The sequence below is a fragment of the Amblyomma mixtum genome, chromosome 3 (genome assembly GCF_055824585.1).
Source record: "Amblyomma mixtum isolate Tamu chromosome 3, ASM5582458v1, whole genome shotgun sequence".
Lineage (NCBI taxonomy): Eukaryota > Metazoa > Arthropoda > Arachnida > Ixodida > Ixodidae > Amblyomma > Amblyomma mixtum.
In genome coordinates, this window is record NC_143014.1 from 272,161,275 (window position 1) to 272,183,553 (window position 22,279).

At 49.9% G+C, this 22,279-nt stretch overlaps 1 protein-coding gene across 5 annotated transcripts in view; it reads left to right on the forward strand.

Annotated features, from left to right (window-relative positions):
* LOC149354857 (phosphatidylcholine:ceramide cholinephosphotransferase 2-like) overlaps positions 1-22,279 on the forward strand; it is a 223,544-nt gene that overhangs the window by 64,461 nt on the left and 136,804 nt on the right. The window contains exon 1 of one of the 5 annotated variants that reach the window (XM_089583511.1): positions 12,119-12,172. The exons of the other annotated variants lie outside the window; for them this stretch is intronic. The gene's annotated coding sequence lies outside the window, so the exon portion shown is untranslated. Of the gene's footprint in view, positions 1-12,118; positions 12,173-22,279 lie in introns of those variants that run through there. 5 annotated transcript variants of the gene reach the window in all.

Genomic DNA, 22,279 nt, shown 5'->3' on the forward strand with positions numbered 1-22,279 from the left:
CGACACTCAAGCCATGTGTCGTTTTAGAAAGTTGTCCGTGACAGAAGGTGTAGCTCGTCTTACTGCTGAACAGCATGTGCACGAGGATGTTGTATGGTTGCTGGGTCCGCATGCGACCTCAACTCACCGTGTTCTTGCTCGCGTACGGACGAGCGTATGTTGTCGCGAAGTATTTACTGCTGTTCGTATGCAAGTCCGTCAGAGACTGGCAGTTTGTTCAGGCCGTAAGGGAGAGACGCGGTTTAGTCGTTAACATGCTTTATATCTCTATAGGAGAGCCGGCAGCGGGTCATGTGGAATTGATGCACGAAGAACAAAAAGTACTTGGACAGCATCCCGCGGTTATCGCTAGCGTTGCCGAAGGGGGCAAGTGGGAAGGAAGGAAACGTGGTGCAAAACCCTCGGCTCGTTACTCGCGTGTTGGTCACGTCCGTGCTTGGACGTGCTCTACAGCTTTCTTGCACTTACCTGATGTGTGCGGAGCGCGTATAGTGCCATAAAAACTCAGCGCAGCGATCGATGCATTTTCCCGAGCGGGCGGAAGCCGCCATGCCAGCGCGTATCCATCTTGGCGCACCCGGGAGGAAGAACAACGTCACCACCGGCGATGTTGCGTAATGTTGCGTCGTTGGTTAGCGCGCGATGCGTGGCCGTTATGGCAAAGAAAGACAGGACCTGGTGTCGTGGCGGCTCAAGGAAGCAAAGCAATCTGCTGTCAGCATTTCGGTGCAGGCATGCCGAGTGAGAGGAAAGAGACAGGGAGCGCGAATTTAAGTGGAAATTTTGCTGCTTATTTATCGTTCGCATTCTGCAGGCAAGTTTTGGTCTCGCACGGCAGGAACTAACGTGGAGAAGGTAGCCGCGGCCTCCCTCACCGTGCGTCGTTGCGTCGGGACGAGGACGCGCATTTAACCCGTGCGACAGGGGTGCTTTTCTGCTGCGCGGAATGCCTTGAACTTTGCCAGAAATTGCGAGGAATAACTCGATGCCCTTTAAGGATGCGCACGGTTCCAAGTGAGCGGAAGTTTAATCGAGCGGGACTCAAAGCGTCTTATTTCTGCTGGCATCAAGTATACTAGGTGAAGGAATAGTTCAGCCTTTACTCGGGCCCTTGTGCTGCTCCGCCCCGCGCTGCCGAGTTCGTGGAAGAGGAAATCGCCGCCGCTCCAGGATAGACGTGGTTATCAGTGGTCCAGTCCACGCCGGGCCAATCACCTCGATATCACCTCGGGGCGTAAGCGCTAGAGTTGACCGCAAACGCCGCTGGCGGAGCTGCGATAAGGGTCTTGTGTTTGTACATGTTGGTATTTGTGCGTGGGTGGTGAGTGGGCGCGCGACCCAGACACTTCTGCCGCGGGCCGGAGCGGCTCTCTTTTATCGGCCTCGAGCCGTGTATGTGCTGGCGGGGCCCCATACGCCCGCCACTGCTCGCGCCTATCTGTCGCTGCTCCTGTTGCCTGGCTCGCTCGATATCGGCCGGGCGGCGTCTCCTGTCGGTTGGTCTGCCCGTTAGTTCGAAGCATCCAGCAGCCGCTGCTTGATAGAAGCAAACCAGAGTGTGGTTATACAGCTCTTGATAACTGCCCGGTCAGGTTCCCAGCTTTCTTTGCCGGGGACTGCTAAATTTGCTGCGGATATAAGCACTCGTGACTGACATTCCGGTGTGTCCCGAGATGGACTTGAGTGTCGATAAAAAAATGGCTGGTAGCCGAAAATGCTCTTACTACGATTTTGTTATCACGGTCTCCCTTTCCTTTTTCGGCGAACTTTTGGCGGCAACGACTGCTAAATATCTGTTAATTCCGTTGTGAACGAAGTTTTTCCTTCGGTTCTCAAGCTGACGTTGTATTAGTGGGAGACGCCCCTTGAAACGGAAAAGCCAGCAGAGCGTTCGTAGGTTCACATTCCTGTGTTATCTTAACTCTGATTGATGTCTGCATTTGGAGGTGTTACGATAAAGAATTTACGTTCAACATAGCTGAGCTGTGGCGTGTCTTTTTCACCTCGGATCGATTGAAAGCTTCATGCATTAATCTGGGAGGTAAACACTGCTCTGTCTAAACTGCCCGACTTTAACATGTATTGTCCTGTCTAGTGTTCGACTAGAATGATGTATGCCGTGCATCCTTGATTTCGCCTGCAGTAACATGGCCTGCTGTTCTGTAAATAAAGCGTCTGTGATAAGATGCACACATTAGACACCTTAGCATACCGTTTTACCGTTACCGGACTACCGGGAGCGCGCCCACCGCCGGTGAGCACGCGCTGATTGGTCCCGATGCTGCAGGCGCGCGTGCAGAATGGATAGATGGCTGGAAGAGCGTCCCCTTTGAAACGGAATGGCGGCCGTTGCCACCATGCTTTGCTTTTTTCTCCTTTTTTTTGTTTAACTGTGCGTTAAATTGGTATTAACATTCGCCATTTTATTTCAATACGTTCTCTTACGCTTCTAACCTTATGCCACATCTCTGCTTTTCAGCCACCAATCCTCCAATCGCTTCTTGCTAACTTCCACCGCAGATTTGTTTACATGACCATTGTTATCCCTGAACCCTGGGGCCTCAGGAAGAGTGACTGTGCCTGCATCGACATCCGGATGGATACCATCGCATTTGAGTATGAGGTGTTCAATTGTTTCTACATATTTCTACGCAGCTGCCGCGTACCTGGCGCCATCTAGCGCCGTCAAAGCGATTTGCGCTTGCGCATCGACTGTGCGCGGGCGTCGGTACTCTGGTACCGGTAACGGTAACACGGTATGCTAAAGGTGTTTAGTATCTTATGACGTCGCCGCACCGTTATTGCACGTTGCGCAGCTACTACGCTCGTCGTTCTAGAAACGCGGGTAAATATTTTTTTTCTGGTTTCCAAATTATGAGCGGGGAGGATCTGACAGATGAAGCTGAGTGACAGGCGGAGCAGCAAGGCAAACGGGCGATGACGCGATTGCCGAGCTGTCACTTCCTTTCTTTTTTTTCCCGGTATCCGCGTGTTCCGCTGTGAGCCAGTCACCTCGCGTTGTGCTGTCACTCCTCCCTTCCTTTGACTTCTGAGTCAGAGAGCATCGGCGCGCCGCACCCTGTGTGCGTATTGCGCTTGAGCGACAACGGCTAAACGGAGAGCGGGCTTCGAGCCAAGAGTGAGGCCCGGCTAAATGTTTGCTGTTTGGAAATGGAAACGACAACCTTGACGCCTTGGCTGATACTTGACGTAGCAATATGGCCATTACGCCATTAGCGGTGAGAAGCTCGATATATGCTCATGTTTTCCTTTATATATATATATATATATATATATATATATATATATATATATATATATATATATATATATATATATATACACACACACACACACATTGCTAAGAACATTATCCTTTTCAAATACGCGTGAAAAAGTAGAACTGAAGTAGTTGCTAATAATCGGAAGAGAGAGAGTGAGAGAGAGAGAGTGAGTGAGAGAGTGTGTGTGTGTGTGTGTGTGTGGGGGGGGGGGGGTATATAGCGAAGTATACGCTTCCTTAAGGGAGACATATTTATTCGACTCGACGTTTCGATCGGAAGACCGATCTTAACTCAGGACGTGCTACGTCCGCTGCTTAAGAACGTGGGTGGCGCTGATGAACACTCTCAAGTTTAGGTTATTTGTAAGCATAAATACCCCCGAAAGCAGAAGATTTGACAGCCGTCGCCGTAGCTCAGCGGTAGAGCACCGGACGCGTAATTCGGAGGTCGTGGGTTCAGATCCCACCGGCGGCATGTGGTTGTTTTTTCTTCTGCTTTTCTAATCAATTAGCTTTAAGCGATAACACATTCAGTAATATTCTAAATCGAACAACAGCACAAAATAAAAAAAACAAAGGAAAAAAAACCTCTGTCCTTTGGTTTCTGTGGCTGTTGGCTTCTCTCATATTTATAACGAGCCCCTCATTCCCCTTCCCTTGTTTGCTTAATCGCTTAGCGAGGGCCTCGGTTCTGGCAGTCTTGACGCCATAGGAAGCATAAGAGGGTTCTCACACAGCTTCCACTCTCGCTGTTCGATGACGTTCTACGTCACATCAGCGGTAACTCAAGACGTGCTACGTCTGCCGCTTAAGAACGTGGGTGGCGCTGATGAACACTCTCAAGTTTAGGTTATTTGTAAGCATAAATACCCCCGAAAGCAGAAGATTTGACAGCCGTCGCCGTAGCTCAGCGGTAGAGCACCGGACGCGTAATTCGGAGGTCGTGGGTTCAGATACCACCGGCGGCATGTGGTTGTTTTTTCTTCTGCTTTTCTAATCAATTAGCTTTAAGCGATAACACATTCAGTAATATTCTAAATCGAACAACAGCACAAAATAAAAAAAAAACAAAGGAAAAAAAACCTCTGTCGTTTGGTTTCTGTGGCTGTTGGCTTCTCTCATTATATATATATATATATATATATATATATATATATATATATATATATATATATATATATATATATATATATATATATATATATATTCCGATTATTCCTTTCCGATTATTAGCAACTACTTGAAGTTCGTACGGATCCGATGAAACATGAAAGCAGATGGATTGACGCGTGGGCGGTGTAGCTCCGTCGTTTTGTTGACGCAACTGCAGATGCAGTAGCGTCTCCTTCAGCTCCCACGAATATATCTCTCGCGAAAAGCTGCAGTCGGGGAGTGCCACCTCCACTGTTTCGTCCGATAGCTGCTCGCATCATTTCATTTATTTCATTTCATTTATTTCGTCCTTAAAGGCCCGAGGGCATTACATAAGGAGGGGGTTACAAATTGTTTTGTGTGAACGCACTCATGATGAAAACATAGACAATAAAAGAAACACTGCAACTGCAAACACTAAAAATAAAGATAAAAAGTATCAAGTGGTTATATAAAAAAAAAGAGAAGCCAAGAAAGCACAGAAAAATACAAGAAAAACTCAGGGAAAATACAGAAAAAAAGTAAAGGCCAACAAATGGTTCACGTGTTCTGAAAATGACTGGTGAGTTTCGCGCGAAATGATTTGCGATCGTTGCATGATACTATGTCGTTGGGCAGGGCATTCCAATGGTTTATTGCGTCAGGAAAAAAGGAACTGCTCATTGCTAAAGTACGACTCTTGATGCTGGCTATGGGGTGGCTGTGGCTGAGGCGACTGGAAGTTCGGATCGGTGGTTTCAGCAGGGGATGTTTTGATATCGGATGGTAGAAAAAGCTGTGTAGTAGGCAAAGGCGTGAGATGATGCGGCGTGATTCAAGTGTGGGGAGGGAGATAGAATGTTTGAGTGCAGTGATGCTACTTTCTTTTGAGTATTCAGAGGTGATAAAACGGGTCGCGCGGTTTTGGATGGCCTCAAGTTCGGTGCTAAGGTACGCTTGAGAGGGATGCCAGATGGATGATGCAAATTCAAGTTTGGGACGAACAAATGTTAGGTAAGCAAGCTTTTTTACTTCGGGAGATGCTGACTTCAGGTAACCCAAGACACGGGAGGCATCGGAACATATTCTTTGGACATGGTTCACCCAAGATAGTGAAGATGTCAGATGTAATCCAAGATACTTATATGACGTTGTTGAGGCAATCGGAACTGAGTTAATATTGTATGAATGATGAATAACTGCGCGTTTGCGAGAGAATGACAACAGTTGGCATTTATCTAGGTTTAAAGGCATGAGCCATCGGTCGCACCATGTGGCTATTATGTCAATATCTTTTTGTAGTAGGTGGCTATCGGTGGGATCACGAATGGGGCTGTAAATTACGCAGTCGTCCGCGAACAGTCTTAATTTGGCGTTTGTGTTTACTGAAAGATCGTTGATGTAAATGAGGAATAGCAGTGGTGATAATCCAGCGCCCTGGGGGACACCTGATGATACATCGGTAAGGGGTGAGCGGTAACCATTGCATGAAGTGAATTGCATGCGCCCGTTTAAGAAATGATCGATCCAGGTTATTAGGTTACCAGGAATGCCTAGGGAGGAGAGTTTTGCGAGCAGGTGCGAGTGAGGAACACGGTCGAATGCTTTCGAAAAATCTAAAAAAACGGCGTCTATTTGAAGGTTATTGTCCATAAAGTGTAGGATGTCATGAGTGAATTCGGCCAATTGGGTTTCACAGGAATAGTGTTTTCGAAAACCGTGTTGGTGGGGATAAAAGAAATTAATTGAGTCTAGATGGCTCATTAAGTTAGACGATATAACATGTTCGAGTAATTTTGAAGGAATGCTGGTCAAGGAAATGGGGCGATAGTTGGACGGATTTGTGCGGTCACCTTTCTTGAATATCGGAATGATTTCAGCTATCTTCCAGTCGTCGGGGACTTCGCCGGATTCCAATGATTGGGTAAAAATTAGATGCAGGATTAAGCTTGAGACTGAACTAGTATTTTTCAGGAGTTTGCTGTTTATATTGTCACAGCCAGCCGATGATGAAGTTTTGAGAGAACTGATTAAGGTTGCTATTCATGCCGGTGTGATTGTGATTTGGGACATGGGTAATGCTGAGGTGGCTGGCAAAAAACTTGGACTGCTAGTTGCTGAGGAGAACACTGAACAGAAGTATTTATTTAGAATTTCTGCGCACTCATTGCTGTCTATGGGCTCACGGTCAGCGTCAAGAAGCTCAATTCTAGAGGATCGGAGTTTAGGGGAGAGAATACGCCAGAATTTATTAGGGTTTGTTTGGAGGATAGAATGTAAGTCGGAAGAAAAAAACTTCAGTTTAGCGGAGACCAATTTTTCATTATATTCTTTTGCGCATAGATGGTATCGTTCCCATGTTTCAGGCAGGTTATGCAAGTTAGCCTTACGGTAAAGACGCTTTTTCCGATTAAGAATTCTTTTCAAGTCTCTATTGAACCATTCGTTGTTACAATCGGATTTTACAAGGAAGGACGGAATGTGTAGGTTTTTCAGTGTTAGCATTGTAGATTTAAAAAGTTCCCAGTTGGCACTGACCGAGCGAGCATTATAAGATTTCACAAAAGAGTTATAAAATTCTGATAGTGCGTGGTTGATGGCATTGAAATTAGCCCTTTTGTAGTCGGTTATTATCTTTTGCGTTGGGGACCGCTTTGTGATGGGCAATGATAGGCGGATGTGAATTAGTTTGTGATCGCTAATGGCTGGTAACATGGTGATGCCTTTAACGTCATCGGGGGAGGTTGTCAGAAGTAGGTCAAGAATGTTACTTCCTCTTGTGGGGCATGTAATGACTTGGTGTAGGTTGAAGTCAAGTGTTAGATCAAGGAAGCGTTTTGATTCGTGGGAAGGTGATCTATTAAGCACTGAGAGTAAGGGCCAGCTGATGTTAGGGAAGTTGAAATCGCCGAATAAATAGATGGGAGAATTTGGAAATTTATCTTTGATGTTGTTCAAAGCAAGGCACAGCGCTTCGCAGAAGGATGAATCACTATCAGGTGGTCGATAGCAAATACCAAAAACGACTTTCTTTGCCCTGTCATTCACGGATGCCCACGTGAGTTCAAGAGTGTCGTCATTAGAGATGTGAGAAGATGAAAAGGTGTTCTTGATAGCTATGAGGACGCCTCCGCCTTTTTTATTTTTCCTGTCATGCCGGTATATTGCGAAGTTAAGGGAGGGGCAAAATATTTCACTGTCTCTAATATCTTCGTTCAGCCAGGTTTCAGTAAGTAGCACGACATCCGCTTCAATGTCAGTAATGCAACCTTCAAGTTTATCGCGTTTTGGGATAACGCTTCGGATGTTTGTGAACGCAATATTCAGGTCGAGGTGTAGTGATGGACGCTGTATAATGACGGGTGAAAGTACTGTTCTGAGCCCTGGCGCATGCCCGGTTCGAGGACTGCGCGCATACGTGTGTTCCGGGATTGCACGACCCTTTCTTTGTTACGCCTAGCTAAATGTTGAAGGATATGTGAACGATCTGCGGCTCAGGGAAGTATTACCGTATCCACTCGGGTAGTGCCCGCACTCCCACTTTGGGACGCATAAATCAGGAAAAAAGGTGAAACCGAAACCTTCACGACTGAGTTCCTCAGTGCGCTAATGGATGGCGCTAGCTGCCTTTTCACCGTCCGTCATCGTCATTGTCGCTGCTGCTCGGCCATTGGCTTGACTGCCCAATCACGTGACCCCTCTCTTGAACTTTCCATGTTTATTTTGTGTGTAGGATGTGTAGCGTGCGTTGTTCCTTGCCATACTTTATCTCGGTAGCGTTGCGGTGTCGTGTTGCAGACAGTGCTGTCGGGCACGAACCTTCGGAGGCATGGGTATGCCTGATGTCACTCACTGTGAATTTGACACTTCAAGTAATCGGCTACGCCAAGGAACACGGTAATCGGGCGGCTGTCCGCAAGTACGCACTGGGGTCCACAGAAGCCCGCTGATGAGGCGAGGTCGTCGAACAGCAGGAATTGTAAATAAAAATGTTTGTAACTTGTCACCGGCTTTTGCATTAGTCTGTACAGAAGTCGAAACAACGATACATTGTGTCAACAGGTACTCTACGATGCATGAATGTCTTGTTCGCGAAGGCCCGCACCCGGGTAAAATTTGGGGGAAAAAACCGAGTTTTGCACGAGTAAATACGGTATTAGCAAAATTGCACTCCTCTTCCCCTCGCCCTGTCGCATTTCTGGTCGCCTATTCCCGAAATAGTGGCTCAAGCCTTTCTTTGTCTGTCGTCTTTCACATCTGTAGGAAAGAAAACGCTGCTGTGGAGGATGGTAATCATTACGAAAAGCTTTCCTGAAAGTTGATGACTAATAAACTCGGGCGTATACGTACAGTGTGCTTCAAAAGTTATCGTCTGCTTTTCAGCAGTGCATTCTGGCGCCTATGAAGCTGTCAAAGTGGCCAGAGATTCTGGGTTTCGGGGGTGTCGTCAATGTCCCACGCAACTCAAAAGCAGACCCTGTGGCCTGCAGACTTTTGACGCACCGCGCACATTGGGCAGTTGGCTACGCAAGCCTCCGTTGGCGAGCTTCCCGCATTCGCCTCTGTCGACGCGGTTGACAAGAACGCTGCCTTTAAGCGGGGAACACATGTGCGACAACTTCGCCGACGCGCCGCACCGATCGTCGCGTGCGATCTGCCATCCCACTGCAAGCAGGGACACACGGAGCGGTGAGCATCGCTGCGCCGCTCTACCCAAGCTCCGCCCACAACCGCTGTCACACTTCGCCGCCGTGCAGCGGTGCCTCAGCGCTGCTTGTGATCGTGTACAAATATCCCAAGAAAATACAAGATTGCCTTGTTATCAGAAAGTCTGCTCGAGCAGCGACAAAGCATGCCTGCTTATGTTGCGAGCTTTCGGCAACGGCACCGCTCGCGGGCGCTCTGGGCGACGAGCTCTGCTACTGCCTGGCTGCCGTGGTCGTCGCTAGGCCTATAGCCTCTTTCGTATCGAAGCCGCAGCGGCCGGCGCTTCGGAAGTCGCCTGAGCTATAATAAAAGGCCTACTCCACACATCGCTCTACTGTCAACAGCATGATCTCACAATAAAGTAATCCTTCGGCAGCGAAGCGAGCGGGCGCCAGGCGAGCCGGCCAGCGGCAGCTGCGAAGCGGTTGTGGAAAGAAGTTTGCTTGTATCGCAGTCGTTACCTTTAGCAGCAGTTCAGTATTGGTCAGCGATCCTCAAAAATGACATATTCTTTCACATTTCTCATCCCAGGGTTTATTATTTAAGTCAAGAACACACTTTAGCTCGTTTTTATGACACCGGCAGACGGGATGGCTCGGCCCCGAGCGCCCTGAGCATCGCGTTCTACGTCATCATGACGCTGCCGCTCTCTGCGCTCGCATTGGCTCCTGCTTCCCGTCGTTGCGTTTGTCGCATGCGGCTCGTCGTTGGCATCCAGCAGGCTGGACGCATGCGATGAGCTGCGTGCGGCGCGTCGTTGCGACGACGGTCGCAACGACGCGCCGCAGCGAATCGCACGCACTTTTCGCACATGTGTCCCCGCCTTTATACTTGTGCGCACAGCCTGCACACTGTATGTGAGCTGTTCTTGCAGTTGTCAGGTGTATAGTTATGTGCCTCCCAGTGTGGACGTTGTCGTCTAATGCGTTCGACCAGGAGCCTGTGTACCTTCTTCCTTGTTTCTTGTGTCCCGTCCTTTGCGCTGCTCCACCACGATGCAACAGAGCCAACTAGCCCAGCAGCTTGCTCTTCTGAGCTCGGTCAGTACGTTCGTCTGACGGCGGCTGCTTTGGGCGGGCGCAGTTTACTATCCACCTGCCGTCCCTCTCTTCGATCTCCTCATTGGGGCATTCTTCTTCACCACCTGGATTTCGTGAAAGCTACGGCTCCTGGCTGGTGCGCCCGATAAAGCCAGGCACTCCAGCAGGGCGGGGATTTGTGTGGCGTTTGTCGTCTTCGCCAGTGCTTCAAGAGTAACGAGAAACGTACACGGGCAGGGTGCCAGTGTTCATTTCAAATGACCTCGGGAAGCCGCTTTCCATCACGCGCTCGTGCAACATGAGGAATTTCGAAAAGACAAATGAAGCGATTGGTTTCGTAAATGATTTCGGAGCGGACTCGAGTCATGCCGAAGGTATCCAGCGGGGTGCTTCGGCCACTCGGTTCCTAGCGAGCGTCGCTGTGAAAAGCATCCCATTCGTTGGTAGCACAAAAGCGAAACGTGTGCCCAGGTAGGTCGCCTTCGCCGCGACGGGAACGCACCAACACGCCCACAATCGCGACTCAATCCGCGGCAGGCGTCAGCCGCGACGAAGCAGGCTAGAGAAGCACCCAACGACGTATACGCCCGAGCATTCGCGCACCGAGAAAAGCAGAAAGAAAGAAACAGAGAGAGAGAGAAAGAAAGGAGGAAGGAAAGAAAGAAAGAAAAGAAAGAAATCGCAGAACCTTTACGGGTTTTAAAGGAGAATGGTCCAACGTTAGCTGACGTGTGATCCCGAAGAAGCGGCTACATATTACATTATACTATGAATCATATATTAGGCCACCGCAGTGGTGGCCTATAGGTTAGCGCTTCCGCCTCGTATTCGGGAGGTGCTGGGGGAAGCACGAAGTGCTGGGCGGGATGTGCCCTGGGCTCGTATGTCACAGGCGCATTTTTACCAATGGACGCCCGAAGGTGCAGTTTCAGCCGTGGGCGCCCGGCGGTGGGCTTGCGGACGCGGAAGCCAACGGCGCAAAGCTGAAGAACAGCTAAAGCGGACCGCTAGGCCACCGCAGCGGAGGCTATATTGAATTCACCTCGCGAGTGTGGACTGGAAGTGACGTGCGGGCGGTGCTGAGCTCGCAGGTTGGAGGTGCATTTTTACCGGCGGGTTCCCAGGGGGATGTGCGGGCGACGACGCTTTTTGAGCAACGAGCTGAGAACAGCTAACGAAAAGAAGTGATGGAGCGAGACAGCCGCTTTCTTACGGCAAACCGAATGGATACTGCAGAGGGACTTGTGAATGGGTACTGCAGAGGGACTTGTGTCTGAGCTAGTTGGTGTTGACGTACTGGAAAACAACAGCCAACGAACGGACGCCGCGCAAGAAGGACTCTATTATGGACTCGAATAGATAGGCGAGTCCATAATAGAGAGCTATAGCATATCGTTGCCATGTTTACGTTGCCGTTTACCGGGCTAGGCAGGCGACATCGACGCATGCTTGGCCATCTCCGGTAATGACCGCGCATGCGCACAAGTCGCTAGCCGAGCCCGGTAAACGATAACGTAAACAGGGTAGTGATATGTTGTAACTCTCTAATGCGCCATATAACGCTGGGCTGATATACGGACTCGTAGATGTCGGTATCCTTGTTTTGTGGAGGACTACCACCGCCCGTACTCAACGGAGCGGACGCCTGCCGCCGTACGGTCGCTGTGTGCGCGTTGTTCGTCTGCGGTCTTCGTGCCGTCTTCGCAGTTGTTAAGCCGCAGTAACTGTGCCTACTTACGGCGGCCGATTCACTCGCTCTGCGGACGCCGCGTTTGCTCACATATCTTTGGCATAAGTGTTGCGCCGTCGATCATTGTACGCGACCGCTGACCTTTTAGAAACCCCGCCCACTGCGAGTAGCGTGAGCGATAGACAAAAGAGAGTTGCGCAAAGGCACTGTAATAGAGTGTATGCAAAGGTTGTTGAACCGGTACGAGCTGACGCCTCCCATTTGCAGGTGCCGACGGAAGTAAATACAGCTGCAAAACTGCTGTGTTCCAAGTCCACTCAGGTGTGTATTGTGGAGCGAAAACTCTGAGGTGCGCTTCATATGTTGCTGTTTCAAGCTTCATGCGGAAGTGAAACTAAATTTGGTTCTCGTGCACGAACTAGAGTTTGATTGGTTTATACGAACCTATTATAGCTGCGCTTGGTGCAAGCTTCTTCCCTCTCCTCCTTTATTTTTATTTTTGTTTTCGCCAGTGCTACTGTTTAGGAGCGAGCCACTATACAGGGTGTTTAACCTAGGACTTTCCACAATTTTTAAAATAAGATTTTTGACTTACAAGAGCGCTTTTTTCGGCATAGCATTGCCAGCGGTGTAGTACATTAGAATACACCCAGGTCGTGTTAACTAGCATTCTGGTTAACTAATGTCGAATAGTTAACTTCTTACCTATTGCTGTTGGGCTGCTTAATTATTGCGAGGCATGTAGCCCAGCGTAAATAATATCCATATCGGCTTTTAGAATTTCGAAAACGGGGTTACCTTCGGCGTTGTGGTCCAAAATATTTTGGCCATTTTCACGGGTTACGTCCACCGGAGGGATTGCTTTGCCTGCAAGCTCCTCGAAAGAGCATGTTTTGGCGCGATGTAGCCAGAATTTGTTGCGCCACAGCGCCGAGAGTAACCGGCTTTCGAAATTGTAAACACTGATATAAATATTAATTACGGTAGGCTGCAGGCCTCTCAATAATTAAGGAGCCTAACTGTAACAGCCATCAAGTTAACTGTTCAATATCAGTTAATCAGTCTGCTAGTTAGAACGTCTTAGCTCTATTCTGATGTACTACACCGCTGACAATGCTATGCCGAAAAAATCGCTCTTCTCACTCAAAAATCCTATTTTTAACATTTTTGTAAAGTCTTAGGTGAAACACCCTGTATAGAGAAGACAGCAGGTATCTGTCCTAGAGCCCCTCCCCTTTCCGCTCGATATTAAAGAAGTTACCTTGGGCCTCTCCAGAAAAAAAAAAACAACAAAAAAACAAAACATTCTGGCTATGTATCTGGCTGACAGTACCACTGCCGCGTATTTGCTGTGGCGGTTCCTGTGTACCTCTTTGCCCTTCCATTAATTAAACTTACCTCTCTCTCTCTCTCTGTCCTCTGTACTGTTATACATCTAGTCGAGGTGTATAGGATCTGTATTTATGGTCAGAAATACATTCCTTCAATAACTGTCCTAAATTCGCCAACTCATTTGTCCCATTCCGCTCTTCTTTTTTTTTCTTCCCCCTGTCACTCTTCCAGGATAGGGTGCCTTGATGTCCGCGCGCCTCCGCTTCCATCGAGGCACCCTACTCCAGGACGCAGTCAGCGCACCCTATCCGCTCATTGACGAGTTTCATCTGCTCCACCGAATGGACATGCCCATTTCACCCGGCCGAACTGATTCCTCTGAATTGCCAAGCTGTATGATCCTTAATCCGTGCCTTAATCAGTTAGCCAAACTGAGCCAAAGAACCAAATTTAGTTTTAATTCTGCATGCAGCTTGAAAGAGCATTATGGGGCTCATTCGTCTAGTTCAAAACAGCTGCGCAGAAGAAAGAAAGCGCACTTATCACTTGTACGTGGGGTGTAATTGTTGGTTGCGTGAAAGCCAGGTGCTAACGTTTGTGTTGTTTGGACGTATTTATATTTCATGAAGCACCATTCCTAGCTCTGCTGGGGTGTAATTTTGTTCTCTCACTGTTCTTTTAGCATCTGAGCATCGAGATACTCCAAAGGGAGCAAACCATGACACGTGGCATACAACGCTATCTCTCTTATCTACGATAGTAAGGCAGTATCATGACAGAGAAATGACTGCAACACTAACTGTGTGCAAAAATCTTTTCAGCCGAAGTTTCTAGGGCTCAGTAACATGCAAGTGGCGTAAACGTTCAAGGCAGCGTTCTCTGCGTTTGCGAGGAATCCGGTTACAGATTTCTTCATGTACCATAGCGTCCCCCAACATTTACACAGAAATAAGGCAGACGTGCACTCGGCCATTTCATTAAAGGTCTATACACGCATCACTTTAGTTGCGTGTTTTCTTCTTTCAACTGATGCATTAGACATTGATATACATGAATCATCGCGTGGTATTCGCCTACGACCGCTAAATATTTCATAATTGAATTCCTTCTTGGCGCTGTTTCGGTTTCATCAGCCGTACGATGGCGGTGACGGGTAGTTGATCTTTAGGTCATGTCAGGCACGAAAAGCCTGCAATGTGAACGCTGATACGTGGTTTCAGTTCACTGCAACACTTAAGCCAGCCTGTTTCAAGAGCTGGAATGACAACAAACGACGTATCAGCATTATATTGGCGTTTTTTTTTCTTGCCTCACGTAACCTAAAGGACAGTTACACGTCACAACTATGCATCGTTCGATTGATGAAACCGAAACAGCGTCATTCAATTAGAAATTACTTAGCGTTCGTAGGCGAATATCACGGGCTCATCCATGTATGTTAATGTCTAATGCAGCAGTTGAACGAAGAAAACACGCTAGCAAAAATTTGGTGTCTATAGTCTTTTCACAGTATCACCCGAGCGTTGAACAAACGGCCGTAAAGCACTGTGTGACAAAGCGGAGTTGTATCAGAGTATAGTATAGTGTTTGAGGTTAGAGACATGTATATGCTTAAATAATTTTTTTTTTGTCACAATGTTTGTTCATTCACTCCATTGTGGCGTTTCAGACCCATCGCCGCTAGAAGCTGTCGCTGGCATTTGGTTCTAGACCGGATTCGAGCTTAGCCTTCGCGACCCATGTCAATTGATCGTGTATCAGACGCCCTTTTCTGCACTTCAAACCCTTGTCATTTTCATGGGTGGGTAAAAAACACTGTTGCTTTTTAGGCGTAGTACTGCATTCGTTTTGGTGCGAGTATGTGTGGATGTTTGTGTGTTCTGTGCTGTCTTACATGTTCCTGATACGATAGAATGTCTACGACAACACGTTCCGTGTGGCTAAAGCACCATTCGGGGGTACGCGTTCATTTACGCCTGCATGTCGCCATTTCTTTCGCCCTGGCGTCTATTCAAGTGCGCTGAAAATCGGAGTGCCCGCGGAATCACCCCACGTCTCTGTCCGCCGAGGAACTGTCTCGGTGGACACCTGAACCGCGCCGCTACGAAAGACACGGATGATGGTCTGAAAGCATGGAGGGAGAAGAGTCGTCTTGCAGGACGGCTGCGGGGGAAATTCGACCACCCATGGTTCTTTAACCATCACTGACATCGCGCAGCGCGCCGTCATTTATTGCATTTCGCATCCATCGAAATGCGGCCCGCATTTTTGTCCCGCGTCTGAGCAGTCAGACTCGGAGCCATCGTTGCGGCGGGTGGACCGTAGGCTGACCCAGAATGACCGGGGAGACGCCTTCGTTCGCTCTTCCCGCACTCGTCCAACGCCGCCTAGTCGCCCCGACCAGTCCGGCCGCACGCCCACGCGAGTGCATTGAATGCATTGCCCGGCAATCATCTTGCGCCGCCGCCTCGGCCGCCCGGTGGCGGCGCCCTCCGCTGCCAAAAGCAGGGGCCGATGTCGGCGCGTTTACATACATTAACGGCGCACGTCCCCGGTGGGAGCAGCTGCGCCGAATGGCGCGTGCCATTATGCGCGGCCCAGTACGCGGCGACCCAGAGACACGCCGTGGAGCAGGCCCAGCCCCGCAGACTGGAGCGGCCGTTGCGTCAGCCCTTTCCAACACTTTCCTTCTTGCTGCTGCGGTCTGGGTTAGCGGGTAGGCTCTGTTCTACCGCGGGGCGAGAAGCTTAACGGCGCAGAGTGTGAGCGGCAGCTTAGGACGCCAGGTGGGTGTCCGTAATATCTAAAAGCGGGCGTGCATTCCACTTGTTGGAGGAAGCGGGTATTTTTGCTTTGCACAGGCTGCGCTCACGTTGGGGGCACTTGTCACTGTTCTCTTCCCCGCCTTCGCATCTGCCACAGGTTTCACTAGTCACCACATTTGTTGCATTTTTCGAACAAGGTATATTTAACACCACTGAGACGCGCGGGGGGCTTCCAGTGTATTGGGCGGTTCACTGCAAAAACAGTGAGGATCGCGGTCTCTGGAGTGTCCCGCTGGCGTAACGCGATTCGGTTTACTGATCAATTTTTGACGTCCGGAAAGGCGCACTCCTCACCGCCGTTACTTTTTCTTTAATTAATTTTTCATTTTCTTCACATCGGTCTCGTAGACCCTTTCTTCTTAGCGCGCTACGATCAGAGATTGTTTAATCGTATATCGCCGGTTGTCTCTGATTTTCGTTCCCATTACAGGCGGCAGCTTTTATGGTTTATGGGCACTGGTATTTGAGACCACGATCGTTTAATGGTTTCATTCCGCCCCAGTGTAGGGTCCGATCTCCAGTGCCGCCGGGTATCCACCGGCGGTGCGGTGGGTATATTCATTCGTTCCCCTGGCCTGGTGCCTGCGAATGCTGTTGTGTGAAATGCTTGGAAAATAGGTCTTTGACCCTTCCTTGAGTAGAGCGAAACACTTTGTTCCATGGCGCTTTTTGGCCAAACATTCCCTTGCGCCATTAAAATTCATCATCGTCATTTCACCCCAGTGTTGGTTGTAGTAGCTAGCAGGTGCTCCGTTTCTTACAGCCCCCCCCCCCGCGCGCGCGCGCGCGCGCGCGCGCACACACGCGCGCACACACACACACACACACACACACACACACACACACACACACACACACACACACACACACACACACACACACACACACACACACACACACACACACACACACACACACACACACACACACACACACACACACACACACACACACACACACACACACACACACACACACACACACACACACACACACACACACACACACACACACACACACACACACACACACACACACACACACACACACACACACACACACACACACACACACACACACACACACACACACACACACACACACACACACACACACACACACACACACACACACACACACACACACACACACACACACACACACACACACACACACACACACACACACACACACACACACACACACACACACACACACACACACACACACACACACACACACACACACACACACACACACACACACACACACACACACACACACACACACACACACACACACACACACACACACACACACACACACACACACACACACACACACACACACACACACACACACACACACACACACACACACACACACACACACACACACACACACACACACACACACACACACACACACACACACACACACACACGTTCGTGCGCACTGCAATGCCTTTTTTGGTAACGCTTGGTACAGTTATTCAGATACCTACATTGCCCTTACGTGTGTGTGTGCTTGGGGGAGGGGGGGGGGAGAAACAGCATTAGAGCTGAAGTGATACGTCAGAGAGAGTGAGTATCGCAACGACGACAAGAAGATTAAAAGAATACGAATCGTATAATCACACAATAACAGAGTAACTGGGGCAGAGCCCAACGAGATTTTGAGCTAAGTGTACTGAAATTACTTGAAAAGGAATTTTCTCAAATTTAATCTAAAAGATGGAGGACGCTTATGGACAACCTACTCTTGCAGCCCGTTCCATTCACGTATCGTCTTCGGGGAAATAAAGTGTGTTTAAATTCGTTTGTCCTGCGATTGTATTCACTGACCTGAAAAAAAGAAAGAAAATGGTTGGTACGTGCCGATATGCAAGATGGGTTTCCTAAATGTATTTCTCTATCGACGCCTGTTCTGAAATGGAGGATATTGTCATGTTTCGAGCAGAGACCTGCCCAAGATTTCTAGAAATATGGGGGTATCTTTTGGAGAAGTCTGTCGTCTGCATCAAGCTAGCCACCACGTGCCTGTATATGTTTATCACGACCGGCTTTATTACTTCGAAGTAATAAAGCTGGCCGTGGTGTTCATGTTCTGTGTTTGACTTCGTTGAAGGGTCCTAGGCACTGCTACCTTACTCAAGGATGGCGTGCACATTTGACAGATGTAATGTTTCTCTTAATTTAGCCGGTGCTTGCACGAAATTTTGCCACAGCAAGGTTAAAATGCGACTAGCACTCAACGCCAAGTGGTGGACATGAGCATTCCAGGACGAGTTACCAGAAAAAAACGACTCCTAAATATTTGCACCCCTTTGCAGCTGATAAGCAAGTTGTATCCATGGCGTAATTTATTAACATTGGCTGTTGTTTGGTCATAAATCTCTTGAGATGACATTTGGTCAGGTTTAGGCTTGGAAGGCAGTGTTATTACCGGACAGCCGCGACGCGCATTCGTTCTCGCCCCGTTCACAGCGCCGGTGTTTGCATGCAATATGCGCTGATGCCGGGGCACCGTACGGGAAGCGACTGGCCGAGTACGGCACACGCCCTGTCTCGGTCTTGTCGCCGTCTTTCCGGGAGGAGAAAACGGGGGTGGTCGAGCCGGCGGCGTCCGGTCGCGCGCGCGCGCGAGCTCGCCCATTGGCCAAGTAGTATAGTATGCAAGCCAACGCAACCGGGACGCCTCGCGAAACAGACGGGCCGCCGCGGTGAGTACTCGCTTTCTTTCGCTCTGGCGCCGTCTTTTCTTGCCCCGCAAGGTCTTCATCCCTCTCCGCTTCCGCGTCGTCTCCGCGGGCTGCGTGTTCGGCGCACGTTTTCCTGGCCGCGCGTGAGGGGAACAGAATGGAGCATTCCTCGCAACTTCCTCCACGGCTGTCGTCGTCGGCGTCGCCCAACGCCGTCACGCACTGTTTCTCGGACAGCAGTGTGCGGAAGGGAGGCCAGGGCTCACCGAACGCGCCCCGACCCTGTGGTGGGCTTCGCTTCTCTCGGGACGTTGTGTCTGGGCAGGAAAGGTGTGTGTGTGTGTGTCTGTGCGGGGGGGGGGGGGGGGGGGATGCAGTAACAGCTTCAGGGCCTGCTGGTGGCTATGCGCATGCGCACGAGTTGTTGTCTTCTGCGTCTTTTGTCATCTCGCGGTTTGCGTTAAGGTTGGTTACTTCACATGCAAGCGACTGAGCGATTGAGCGGCGCGTCGCAGCAAAATTCTGGCTTCTTGGAGCTTCGCCGCTCAAGCCGCTGGAGCTGCCGCCGCCGCTCGAGAGGGGCTGTATGCGCCGTTTCGCTTGCATGTGAACCAGCCTTCAGGTTGGGCCTCCTAGGTTACCAGCCAGTCCATCTCGTGGCTCGCCAAGCGAGGATCTCATGCGAAAGAGCTGTCTCGGCTGTGTCAGCTTTGCGGCCCGTTTCCGGAGTGTCGACGTCGCTGTGTGTACACTGCGTAGCGACGCGCGCTCGACCGCACAGAACGCATACAAATGACAAAAGATATCCGCTGCGCCGGAGTTGTGCGCGGTTTTGCCGGCCGCACAAGCATGACCGACTCATGCTTTCTTCGCATCCCCGGCGTTTCTTTTCTCGCGGGCGGGGAGGCGTGTAGTTTGTCTGCGATGTCGGCGATTTGGGGTATACACAGTGCGCTCTCGTGAACCAAACGCTGTATAAATTCCTGCGTCATGCACCGCTGCGCCTTTAGCGATTCCTTGCCCCGCAGCTGTAGCTACATGGGATGCGTATGCGTGAACTCGTATAAATTGTATCGGATGCGGGATGTGCAGCTCATTGCGCTTTGGCACCCCACAGCTCTTTCTGTTCTCTCTCTCCCCCCAGTTTAGAGTAGCAGGCCTTGTCTCTTCACTCCTCACATTACAAAACGCCGCGTTGGCTTAATGGTTTGGGAGTTCTTTTAGCAAGCACGGATTCCGCGGCTATCGCATTTGGATGGAGGCGATAATGCGGAAACGCCGGTGTGTCGATATTTTGGTGCGCGTTAAAGGATGCGAGCTTAAAGGGGCCCAGAAACACAATCTTAGTTAACTGTTTTGCCTGTTGATTGCATACAGTGAGTTATAATGGTGCTATTAGCGTCGGTAATACCGCGTATATTCCGTTTTTTAATATTTTAATGTCCTCCTAAAAACAACTTCATGGCTCTGATGGTGTCGCCACACAGTGGCGGGTTTTTAGCAGCGGATATGACATCACCTGGCGCGAGCTTGATGATCGGACAAACAGTAAATATACTGCAAATTGTGTGAATAAATAGAGACACATTTTGTCACCTGTCTGCGTTTTATATTAGATCAACAAAAACAGCTTGTTTGTCTTAGATAAGAGCCCTGAAAAGCAAGTAAAATAAAAATACACCACCAGGGGCGCTCTGGCATGGAAACGACGCTGCCAGTCTCAGCAAAAACGAGTTACAGAGAGCAGGCAACCATGGAGTGCAAACTTCCGCGATGTGCTCTGGCTCGCTGTTTTGATTGGTTGCGCCAGGTGCCGTCATTGGGAGAGCGAAATATGAGTGGGAAGCCCCGCCAAAATCGAGTTGAGGGCAGCGTTTTGTTTGCTTGTATTTTGAAATTTCTTCACTGAATAATTCCCGTTCCTGTGCATCGATTCCTGTAATTCTTTTTAGGTCAATATCTACGGGACATAAAGAACCCACCTGAAGTACAGCCGGTATCCCCCCAAACAGTGTTTCGCAGCCCCTTTAATTAAGGTGAAGCCCTTCGCTACGGCCTTCCTATAGCCGCTCCCGCGGCTTTAGCATATATAAAAAAAGAAAATGATTATTTTCCGCGGAAATTTATAATAAATGGAGCTTGGTAATGCACGGCGACGTACTAATTCACCCCAGCCGCTCGCTGGTGCGTTCGTGTCCCCTCCATGGTCACGGGTGAGGCAAGGAGCAGGTGCGTCGAAACCGGCGTACTCGGGATTCGCATCTTGCGCGCGAGATGCGGGCTCGCGTCAACAGCTACGACGTTTTCGTGGCCGTTCATGCTTGCGTGCCTCCGGCGCCTTGCTGTGTTTCGTTCCGCGCTTCCGGTCGATACCTGGCGCAGCGCTGCCAGACGGCGGGCGGACGGAGAGAAGAACGAGAAGAAAAAAGAAATTAAACTCGAGCCTGTAATCGGCGGGACGCAGCCCTGTGCGCACACGTGCGCGCCTGCTGAGCTGGAGCTCGGTTCCGTGCCGTTTCTCGAGCTGGCTGCAGGGTTTGATATGCACTGCGGCTTGCACAACTGGCAGGAATTCCGAAAGGGAACGAGATTCGACTCGGGCCGCGTGCCTGCGCCGAAATGTCGCGCTGGCACGGCATTTCGATATTGCGCGTTTTGTCCTGGAGCCGCGCTTCCAGGCATCGTTTGCGTGCTGGTCTGCTGGAGAGGCCGAGTTTCGCAAGGGGCGTCGCGCGGCTCTGTGGGTGGCGTGTTGCAATGCCGCGCCTTCCCTGTACGTTATTCCCAGCAATGGGGGCTATTACGGTGGCTTTCTAAGCGCTGATTAGTTGTGTGAGGGCCCCGCGTCGTGCGTGACTTGGGTGGATGGAGCTCGACGCTGCACGCATTCGCCAGCGGCCGGCCGCATTTGTCGAGGTGGTTAAAATTTAGGTCAGCATTAAGGCAGCATTTTAGATAGTGACGCCGAGCGCTGTTGAGCAAACAGTATTCGCAGTGTCCACGGCCTATAGGTGGCGCGACGAAATCCACAATGACTGCCCGGAAGAGTGTAGCGCTGTTAGGTCAGTGTGTGTCGTAGCATAATCTTGGTGTTGTACTGTACGTGTGCTAGGTTTTGTAGGCAACAGTGTGGCACTGTCATTCACTATCCGACTCAACTCAGGAAATGTAATGAGACTCATTGCAACAGGGAAGACCGGGATTTGATGTTTAATTGAAGGCGGAGAAGTGCCGATCGAGCACACATCACATCATTTGCTGAGGCGTGAAAGCTTTCGCTGCGCCAGATCGGTCACGTGCACGCATCAGAGATGCGGACACTTTCTCTGTTAAGGTATTTGCGCTTGCCGTGTTTTGCTGTAACGCACGTAACTCGACTTGTTCTATGTGTGACGCATGGTTACGGAATCGAGCAGGCTGGCCAAGCTTGTGGCGCGCGGAGCATGTCTCAAGGAGCACTTCTTCGGCATTCGTTGGTGCGGGGTGTGGCGCGTGGCAATAGGGTTAAGTAGATAGGAAAATGCGCTTTATTCACAGCTGCGCCCAGATGCTTTTACGTGAGCGCGGAAA